Here is an 11,430-nt window from a genome sequence, read left to right as displayed (position 1 = left end):
AGAGAGGATCCTGAGCAGGCTGTGCATTGTCACTGTGGAGCCTGACACAGAGCCTGAACTCACCAAGCCTGAGATCATGACCTGAGCCAAAATCAAGAGTTGGATGATCAAGTGACTGAGCCACCCAGGCGGCCCAAATGTTGTGTTTATTGTACACCTGACTCCTGTGTGCTGGCTGAGTTGGAAAGAGTTAACTTGGCAGGAATCAGCTGTGTCCTCTGACAAGCCTGCTCATGAGGTTGGCCCTGGGCTAGCAACTGGGAACCTGATTAACTGATAAGCCGGGCTCACTGTGCTTGAACCATTTGTGCAAGCGGTAAGCTCTAAGCTGAATACCTTCTTTTCTTCCAGGAGTCTAGAATTTGGGTATGTGCCAAATGACTTATTCTTTTATCTTTCTTTATGTGTATATAGAAACAGATAATTTCTGTTTAGGCAAAATGGATCACGGTACTTGTACTGTTCTGTTTCTGCCCCAGTATATCTTGGCATTTGCTATTTTGTATTACATACAGCACAACCGCATTATTTTACAAAGTGGCTTGGGGGCGCCTGGGTGATTCAGCCAGTTAGGTGTATGACTCAGGCTTGTGGGTTTGAGCCCCACATCAGGCTCTGTGCTGACAGCTCAGAGCCTGGAGCCTGCTTGGGATTCTCTTTTTCCCTCTCTCTGCTCCTCACCCTCTCACTCTCTGTGTCTCTCTCAAAAAAAAAAAAAAAAAAAAACCTTAAAAAAATGATTTGATTTCCCATTGTTTGGACATAGTGTGCCCTGTTTGGCCCAGTCCCTTCAGATGGACATCTGGGTTAGTTCTCAACTGAAGTTCTCATAAGCGAGGCTACCATAAGTAAACTCTACAGTTTAAGGAACGGTTGATAATTTCTTCACTCCTTTAGAAGAAGTACTATCGCACTTTGTTTTTAAAGGCCTAGTTAATTCCTCTTAGCTAACTGCAAGATAGATCTACTTAACAAGGAGATGTGGGCTGAGGGATCCTGAGTCATGTCACATGTGCAGCCAAGGGCGGCTTCAGGACCCAGACAGGTGTTGACTACCAGCCAACCAGAATCTAATTTCTAAAAATATATTGAAAACGCTGTGTCCAAACAAAATTGAAGCTGTGAAAGTTTGGGCAGTTGTATGTGTCTCCTTAACACTTTGGCTGTAATGTGTGAACCCAGGTTTCGATCCTTATTTGATCCAGAAAATACAGAAGCCAACTGAGGGAACTCGACTACTGACTGGATATTGGATGATATGAAGGAATTTTTTTACTAAATGTGTTAGATTTGGTGATGTTGTTGTAGTTCTATGTAGTAGAATTCTCATATTTTAGAGATACATTGTAAAATATGAGAAGATGAAATCATGATGCCCACTCCTGGCTTTATAGTCCTCCCACTGGGGAGAAGCGTGTGTGTGAGCTTGAGTGTGTGGGTGTGTGAGGGTGTGTGTGAGTATGGGCATGTAGGTGGGGGGTGGGTGTGAAGGGGTGTGTGAGCATTTGCCAGAGTTTGTATGAGTGTATGAGGGTGTGTGTGTGAGTGCATGTGTGCGTATGAGGGTAGGTATGAGTGTGTGAGTGTATATATAGGTGTGAGAATGTATGAGGGGGTGTGAGTGTATATGAGTGTGTGAAAAGTATGAGGGGTGTGAGGGTATGCATGGGTGTGCAAGAGCGTGGGAGGTGGATGTGAGTGTGTGAGAGAGTGTGACAGAGTGTGAGGGTAGGTGTGAGTATGTGAGGGTATATATAAGCGTGAGAGTGTATGAAGGGGTATGAGTATATATGAGTATGTGAAAAGTGTGAGGGTGTGTAATTGTGTGCGAGGGTATGTATGGGTGTATGAGCGTATGAGGGGTAGGTGTGAGAGACTGTGTGTGAGGGTGTGCATGGGTGTGTGAGTGTATATGACGGTTGTGAGGGAGTGTGAGTGTGTGCGTGGGTGTGCGAGAGTGTGAGGGGTGGGTATGAGAATGTGTGAAGGTATGCAGGGGCGTGAGAGGGTATGAGGGAGTATGAGTCTGTGTGAGGATGTACAAGAGTGTGAGGGGTGTCGTGATGTGTATGAGACTGTGTGAGGGTGTGTATGAGGGTGTGTTGCTGGGGTAGAGATGAGTTGTTGAGATTGGATCATGGAAGTTGACTCCATTGTTCTCTCCAGCGTGGCCCAGGGTGGGCACGGTGTTGTATTTCGTGTATCGTGTATATCACATGAATAAGCATGTTCCCCTGCTCAGCTGAAAGCTAGGCTTTGATGGCTGGTTACTCCTGATGGGGTGGAGAGAACTTGAAGAGAACGTAGCGGTGGGAAGAAGGCCCAGCTCCGGGCTGGCTGATTTTAATAAAGGAACATTCCTCTTGGCCTTCGTCCAGGGGTTGGGAGTTTCTGTTGTTCAAGGCGCTGACTCATGGGAGGAGAAGAAATCAAAACCAGACATTTAATTTAATTTAGAAGGTTTTTTTTTTTAAATAAACGAAAGCATTGACTTTAAACATTCAAGAAAGACATTACAAAATGTAAGTCAGTAAGTGTGATGATCATAATAATGAGTGAGAAAGAAACATGCCCAAATCAATATTGCAAAGCACGGTAAATAAAGTCTTGTCAAAAGTGATATTAGAGTTGAAAGGAGAGAGAAATTAATGCAGTTGGGGGTCGGGACAGATGAGAGGCAGCATGGGATGATGGTTTGTTGGCGGTTGGTACACCTGGGGTCAGACCCACCTGTGTCGTATGTAGCTGTGAACTTGCCCCTTGATCTCTTGCTGTACAAACTGGATACACTGACCATGAATTACATACCCTCCATGCGCTGATTAAAGCAGTCCCTAGCATGGTTACAATAGTTCCTAGCACTGTGTTTTCATGTTCATGTTCTCAAAGAAATAAGAAGTGATATCTTTGAGTAAAACAAAAAAAACCCCAATCCCTTTTTTGGCTGACCAGGATTACCCCTTCCTGACAACTCTGCCAGTTTCAAATACAGCACAACCTTGGTTTGTGAGTAAAATTTGTCCCGGAAACGTGCTTGTAATCCAAAGCACTTGTATCTCAATGCGAATTTCCCCATAAGAAATAATGGAGGGGCACTTGGGTGGTTTAGTTGGTTAAGCGTCCAACTTTGGCTCAAGTGATGATCTCATGGTTTGTGAGTTCAAGTCCCGCATGACTTCTTCACATTCTCCCTCTTTCTCTGCCCCTCCCCTGCTCACACTCTGTCTCTCTCAAAATAGGTAAATAAACTTAAAAAAGAGGAGAATGGAAACTCAGACGATTCGTTCCACAACCCAAATATATTCATATAAAAATGATTTCAATGCTGTAATATAATACAAAATAATAAAGGAAATGCAAAATATAAAGAAAAATAAATTAACCAGCACTTCCGTTTGAAAACCTTCATGGCTGGTGGGAGGGAGACGAGAGGTGGGTTATTGTGAGGGACGACTTTCAGTATCACTAATGGAATCACTGCTATCCATTGGCTCAATGGAATATTTTTCAGCATGGGGACCATTGTATACGTTTGCACTGAAGCTGACTACAGTGCAGTATTAATAATCTATTGTCATACACTCTATTTAATGTAACTGGCAAGGAGGCAGCAGAGGAAAAGGTCTGTGTCTGCAGGCAGCCTGACCTAGAGTGAAGCAAAGCATTCCTAAGCTTACTCTTGTCTGGAAAAGCAAAGGGCTGTCTATAGGTGCTTGGAAGTGACAAAAATACACTAGTGCCAGTTGTGGGCATCCTCCAATATGCTGAAAAATCTCTGATTTCTGCCAAACACTGCAGCCTGAGACTGAGCATCCGAGCATGGGAGACAATCACCCACAATTCCGCAGTGCACAAGAGAACACCATTGGCTCAGTTATGATCATGTGACGTTCAATGCCACGTACAACTCGTATTGCAAGACATTCCTCATTTATCAAGTTAGAATTTATTAGACATGTTTGCTCATCTTGAGGAACAGCAACAAAAGTTACTTGCAATCCAAGGTTTTACTGTGCTTGGGTCTGTTACACATAGTCTGGGTGGGAGAGAAAATTCGATGGGCTGCTTTTCACTCCAGAAGCCCCTTCCTCCAGGACCTAGATGGAGCAAGGCCTCATTTGAGATTCTGAGAAGTGGCTAATCCCAGCGGCAACATCCTGGACCTGGCTCTTCCTGCCAGGAACACGATCCGTTAGCTCCGGCTCCCTCACGCCCAGAGTGAGCCTGGGTCCTGCCCATTTCTGGGGCTGCTTCTCTTAGCGTGCCTCCTGGTTTGCAGACAGCTGGCTGTTTCCTCACAACGCTTGTCTGCTGGAGGTAACCAGAGTCTGATGTTCCCCATTAGCAAGCAAAAGTTCTCATGGTCTGGTCTGCCTTGTGGCCAGTGAAGAAGGGCTCCCAGGAAAGAAGACATTGGCCAGAAAGAGAGGCAGAAAGGAGTAAAAGCAAGCAGCTGCTCCAGGCGCAGGATGGGCTTGCCCGAGCCAACGTCAGCTGGCAGTTAATGCAGATCCATGGGGAATTGGGAAGAATGGCCCAATTTTTACATCCAACCATTCCCTGCCCCCCACAACCACCACATCTACCTCTGTCACCTTGTCTGGCTTCCTACTGGGGCCTATGCTTCAGGCCCTAACCTTCCTTTTCAAATGTCCATCGGTGGATGAATGGATAAAGAAGATGTAGTATATCTATGCAGTGGAGTATTACTTGTCAATCAAATTGAATGAAATCTTGACAGTTGCAACTATATACATGGAAGTGGAGGGCATTATGCTAAGCAAGATCAGTCAGAGAAAGACAAATATGCTATGACTTCACTCATATGAGGACTTGAAGATACAAAGATGAACACAAGGGAAGGGAAGCAAAAATAACATAAAAACAGGGAGGGGACAAAACATAAGAGACTCTTAAATACGGAGAACAAACAGAGGGTTGCTGGAGGGGGTGTGGGAGGGGGGTGGGCTAAGTGGGTGAGGGGCATTAAGGAATCTCCTCCTGAAACCATTGTTGCACTAGATGCTAACTAACTTGGATGTAAATTAAACAATAAATAAATTAAAACACACACACACACACACACACACACACAGGCTCCAAACTGTGGGAGGCCAATCTGCAGCTTCTCAGGGAGTGGCCCGACATGTGCTTCCCTGTCTACTAAGCAGAGGCCTCCTACCTGCCAACCAAGATGCCACCCATGCCCGCCCGCCCCAACCCGCGCTGCCAGTGCCCTTCCCCAGCAGGGAGGGACGGGCTCTCCATTCCTTTCAGTCCTGTGGACACACTCATCAGCTGGTATCTCAGACCCTCCTTCCCCTGATTATCTCCGTTGGACAGTTATCTCAGGCTCAAGGGCTCGGGCCAGGATGAACTGAAATAGAAATTAAGGCTTGCATCTTTTTATGGAGGTGCCCTTTTTAAAATAAAGGATAGTCTGTAAGGCAGTGACTTTTTTATACAAATGTGCATGGACTTATCCATCCAAGCAAACTTGAACCTCTTCAAAACATGACCCCAGCAGCTACGGAGGGATTCTGATTAGGCTTCCATTTTCATATTTCATATTCCTTTCTTTTTTTTTTTTTGATGTTTTTTTATTTTGAGAGAGAGCATGAGCTAGGGAGGAGCAGAGAGAGGGAGACACAGAATCAGAAGCAGGCTTAAGGCTCTGAGCTGTCAGCACAAACCCTGACGCGGAGCTCGAACTCACAAACTGTGAGATCATGACCTGAGCTGAAGTCAGACGCTCAATCCACTGAGCCAGCCAGGTGCCCCTCTCCTCATATTTCTGAAACTCATTTTTGGTAGTGTCCTTCAGCCTCTGAAGCCTGATTTTTCTCATTCAGTGAATATGTTCTGAGTGCCTAGCATGCTATAGACTTTGGGTCAGGTATGGGTCAAGAAGGGGTTATGGTTCTCAAACCCCTAGCCTCAGAAAGGATACAGATAATCCATTCTTTTAAAAAAAATTTTTTTCTAATGTTTTATTTATTTTGAGAGAGCGGGAGAGAGAAAGCATGAGCAGGGGAAGGTTAGAGAGAGAGGGATATACAGAATCCAAAACAGGCCCCAGGCTCTGAGCTAGCCGTCAGCACAGAGCCTGATGCGGGGCTCGAACCCACGAACCATGAGATTATGTCCTGAGCCAAAGCCAGATGCTTAACCGATTGAGCCACCCAGGCGCCCCCAAATAATCCATTTTTAAATAGTCGAGTGTTTTAGGACTGTTTATAGTTTGCAAAATATTCTTTACACCCTCCAAACACTGTGACCAAATTGGCATCTTCTTAAGAGTAGTCATATCTCTAGTACCCAGACTGTGATTTCCAGACGCTACCTACAACAAAAGAAATCAATCCTTTTTAGGAAAAATAGCTGATTGGAAGCCTGGAGCAGGAAGGTGCAATATGCATGTGGAATATGTTGTCATACACGAGGCAAGGAGCTATCAAATGCAATTGGGATCATCTCAAAATGACTCATGAAAACTTCAAACATGACATGAAGAGATTGCCACTGGCCAAGATGGGTCAATTTGAGCATTAATAAGAATGGAAAAAAGGATAGTTTTTGGAGATGGTGATTACACTCATCATGGTATTTTATAATGTTTGTAATCGTCAGATCACTGTGTTGTACACCTGAAACAAATATGATATTTTTATGTCAACTATACTTCAATTGAAAACAAAAAAAAAGAATGGTAACTGAAGTGGATTCAAGCTCGTCAAATATGTTTAACTCAATGAATTCAAAATGACACTAAGGAAAAATTGGAGACTAAGGGAAAAGGATGGCTTTACCCTCCCTTTCCTTGATAAACCGTACAACTGAGTAACTAAGTGGTACATAAAGGGGAATTTAACTTACAAAAGGATTCCAGTTAATGCATGAAAAAGCAATGATAGAATCAGGCCCCCTTGCAAGCCCCTAGTGAAATAATGGGTCACTGTGTTAAATGTCAATGGTTGTAAACAACACAAAAAGAGAAAGTCTGACTTTGCTGGGGGTGAAAATGTTTACTTAATTAATATAGGGTACCATTTCTCAAAGCATGCTATGCTAAATATTGTCTATTAAATGTTCTGCCAAAAATTATTTTCATCTTAAGTTTGGGGAATGTGGGACACAGTATCCCTTCCTTCTTGATGATTCATCATGCACATTAGTATATTAAATTCCTGTAAAAAAATAAGTATGAAAAAAGAGCACTAGCGCTTGACATCATGGTCCTCCTGATAGAAGAAACTAAGTTTTACTGAAGGAAAACTCTTGTAAAAGAGATTGAACCTGAATCTGATCAAGCCTTAAAGACAACTCAAGGAAATAACTCCAAAGGACATGTTACATCATAACACAGGGATGCAGTCTGCAAAATCCAGACAGTGAAACATTCAGAGGCTCAAACCTCTTGGTTTCTTTTACAAATACATAGTTAAGAGGAAAAGAGATACAAGGGAGTCCATTCATGAAGAGACCTTGCAGACCCGGCAACCAGTCACAAGGTGGGAAGTTTGTTTAGATCCTGAACTCTGTAATGCTAACTAAGTCTCCATTTAGGACAGGAGACAAGTAAAATTTTGAATACTAGATATTTAATAATAAGTAGTGTTTTAGATGTGATATTGGCATATGGCTTTGTTTAAAAAAAAAAAGGTAATTCCCTTTAGAGATGCAGATGTAAACACAAGTGGGTGATGTAAAGGATTTGCTTCCTAATACAGTGGATGGAGGGAAGAAGGTGGGAGTTTGGATGGGGCATGGCTTGGCTGTGGGTTGATGGTTGCTGGACTGAGTGATGGGTATATGGGATGCCATTATGTTACTTTATCTACTTCTGTGTGTGTGTGTGTGAGTTTCTCCGCAGTGGAAAATTTAAAAAGCAAGAGTCGCTATGATTTTCAGGTGGCTATGTGGTGTTAAACTGATAAGAGAATGGGGTCGATCAAATGAAGTCTTCTTTCTCTTAAGAGAAATACCAAATGACATCAGCGACTACCCCTTGGGATTAGGATAGTAGGCATAAAGCAAATGCTTGACTTCACATGCTCTTATAGACTTTTCCTTTTAAAATCATATGTATGTGCTTTTATAATATAGAAATCTTCGAGAAAAGATTTTTTTCCTTTGTGTCTAATAACATAGCTTGCATGATCACAAACACCCAATTTCTTTTAAAAAATTTTTATATATTTTTAACGTTTATGTATTATTGAGAGACAGAGAGAAACAGAGCATGAGCATGGGAAGGGCAGAGTGAGGGGGAGACACAGGATCCGAAGCAGGCTCCAGACTCCGAGCTGTCAGCACAGAGCCCGATGCAGGGCTCGAACTCACAGACCGTGAGATCATGACCTGAGCCAAAGTCGGATGCTTGACCGACTGAGCCACTCAGGTACCCCACAAATACCCAATTTCTTAAGGTAATAAAAGGATTTTTGCAATTAGGGTTCCTAAATTGAAGAGTATTACATGTAAAATTCTGAGGGTTTGTTTGTTTGTTTGTTTTTAAAGTCTCATGTTCTGGGGCGCCTGGGTGGCTTAGTTGGTTAAGCGTCTGACTTTCGCTTAGGTCATGATCTCGCGGTTCGTGGGTTTGAGCCCCGCGTCGGGCTCTGTGCTGACTGCCAGCTCAGAGCCTGGAGCCTGTTTCAGAGTCTGTGTCTCCCTCTCTCTCTGACCCTCCCCTGCTCACGCTGTCTCTCTCTCTCTCCTAGAAATAAATAAAACATTTGAAAAAAAAAATCTCATGATCTAGTACTGAGTCATACACACGGTAAATAGATCATGTTGATTAGGACTAAATCAATTTTGGAAAATGAGTTAGGAGTCCAGGGAAATCCAGCCAAGGACTAGAGCCGGAGACACCCCACCCGCTCCACAGCTCTGTAATTTAGTTAGCTGTGTGGCCAGACCCAACGGGGATCTGCGACACTGTATAAAAAACAAGAAAAATGTGTTCACGTTGCTTACTCTTTCTTGAGTGTCCATGACATTCAATGTTTTGTTGGTAGAAAGCGTGCAATGTAATTTATGATAAATTTTTATAAAAGATCCTCTTTGTTTTGGGGACCTGTGTCTTTAAATATGTTATTCTAGCCAGAAGGCGATTTCTTCATTCAGTTTACCTGAGGTCGGAGACAGCATAGTATGATGTAAATGTTTCCATTTCTAAGTGCCACAAACTGCATAGCAAGCGTTTATAGGGCAAGTACTAGGTTTACAGGAAGGTGTTATAGGGAGAATTATGGCCATAACAACCATTTACTCAATAAATGCGGTATGTCCCTGTGTACAGTGAGCATTATTATTTTGCTGTTAGAGATGTGTAAACTGAAGTTCAAAGACACGAAGCTCATTTAGTGAATAAGGGGAGGAGGCAGATTTGAACCACCTCTTTTCTCCCCAGTTCTAAACTTTCGAATCTTAATCATCATGATGGAAGCACAGTAGAAAGATGGACAGTCATGTTAATGCATAAAGGCTGACCTCACTTTTAACAACAGTGGCCATGTTGTATGCTCTGTGTCTCACTTTTCCCATCTATAAAGCAAAGACACTAATACCTATTATCTAGAGTTGTTATCAGGATTACATGGTAAAATAGATGTAAACCGTAAGAACAGACCCAGCTTATCAAAAGTCCTCAATACACGTTATATTTTCAAATATAATTGATAGGCAGGTGGTGAAGGGGTGGACAAAGCGGTGGGTTATGGAGTAATTTCTCAGGGGAGCAGGTGACCCATGATTACACAAGCCATAGGCTTATCGAGAAGATCAGAAAAATCCTAGGTATTTGTGGAAAGCCTGGGAGGACACCGAAGGCCAACGTCACCCACTTCCCACTCGCCTCAAACAGGCCCTAGATGCAGGCGTGACATGGGAAGAAAGAGTACATGAACAGTAGGGGTAATTGCAGGCTGTGTTTTGAATTAGTCAGGAGACTCTCAGCTTGCTACTTCAATGGGGTCATCAAACGGGCTGGTAATTAAAATAACCTGAGGAACTTTCGGAGCATACAAACTCAGAAGTTCCAAGGTGAAGATGAGTATGGTGGGGAACTTTTGAGGACCACTTACCTAACGAGAATAAAGCCATTTATTCACTGCTTTATCCCTCAAACTTGGGGCAGTGCCCAGTATGTAGGAAATATTCAGTTAGTGTTTTTTGAAGTTTATTTATTTATTTTGAAGGGGGGACGGGTAGGGGGAGAGAAAGAGAATTCCAAGCAGGTCCTGCGCTGTCAGTGCAGGGCCTCATGCAGGGCTTTAACCCAAGAACTATGAGATCATGACGTGAGCTGAAACCAAGATTCAGACGCTCAACTGACTGAGCCATCCTGGCGCCCTCAATTAGTATTCGTTGAAAAAATGTTCTTTACTCTCACTTCCTTCCTATTATTGCCTCCCTGAAACATATGGGGCATTTTCCTCTCTGTGACATGCTCTCTGAGATGTTCCAAGTATTCAGTATAGACTCTCGTCAGGAGGCACCCTGGTAGAAGAAAAAGAGACTTTGTCTTTGATGAGATTCAAGGTGGCATGGTCAGGCCTGCTTGCTCTAAACTCCTCTCCATGCCTGCCAGGCTACTAGCAATGTCTACCACTGCAGACTTTCCTGTGTTAACAAACCCTGATTCCAGGAAATTCCAATTACTATGTCGTGATGCATCAGGAAAGGGTGGGATTTAGAGACGGGAAATGGAGAGACGCAGTGGTACAAACACCTTCTTTGTCGTTTATCACAGCTTAGCACAGAGTGGGCTGTGAGAAGGCTGGCTGCCACTTTGAGAGGCAGAGAGCCTGATCCAGAAGGAATGGTGTGCGGGGCAGGAGTGACAGGAGGTAGCCTTAAGGGAAAGTCCCAGAGCTTGGGGATGGCGGGCTGGGAGGCGCACTCAGGAAGCTGGTATGGGGAGCGGTGGGGGATAGACGGAGATCTGTGCATGTGTGTTGAGCAGGCAGTGGTGGGAATGGTGGTGAGCATTTGAAGAGTACAGAGATGTGTTTACACTTCAACTTTTCCTAAATAATGCTTTGTCTTACGATGATCAGGTGGCTTGACGGCTCCAAGTTGACCCTCCATATTGGTGAGAGTGAGCAGTTGAATCTCAGACATTTGTGGAGGACTTTCTAAGGGCTAAGCTTTGGGATACATGCTGCCCTCATGACAATGTTCCGAGTAGTCAGAGTCACAGATTTGCACCATCTCCAGGGCTGTGGGAGTGGCGGTGGCTGTTTCCTCAACTCATTTTAGGTGGTTCTTTGCCTGACCTTAGGCATCTTCCTCACACACACCCCATGCCCCACCACAACTCACACCAGGAGTGTTCGGCTGAGTGCTCGAGGGGGCCCTCTGTGGATCTCAAAGTTCTTTCTGGGTGTAGTGCTTGTCTTTGGTACGCTGCTCCACCAACTTAGG

The 11,430-nt window shown here is 43.9% G+C and overlaps 1 long non-coding RNA gene across 1 annotated transcript in view; it reads left to right on the top strand.

Moving 5' to 3' along the window:
- Positions 1 to 290: 290 nt before the first annotated feature.
- Positions 291 to 11,430, top strand: part of LOC120248829 — a 22,417-nt gene continuing 11,277 nt past the window's right edge. The window contains exon 1 of the long non-coding RNA XR_005532690.1: positions 291 to 366. This is a non-coding gene — a long non-coding RNA (uncharacterized LOC120248829). The remainder of the gene's footprint in view (positions 367 to 11,430) is intronic.

The sequence above is a fragment of the Hyaena hyaena genome, unplaced genomic scaffold, assembly GCF_003009895.1.
Source record: "Hyaena hyaena isolate Hyena2069 unplaced genomic scaffold, ASM300989v1 scaffold_614, whole genome shotgun sequence".
Classification (NCBI taxonomy): domain Eukaryota; kingdom Metazoa; phylum Chordata; class Mammalia; order Carnivora; family Hyaenidae; genus Hyaena; species Hyaena hyaena.
The sequence above is the reverse complement of the archived record's forward strand: the minus strand, read 5'-3'. Positions and strand labels throughout refer to the sequence as shown.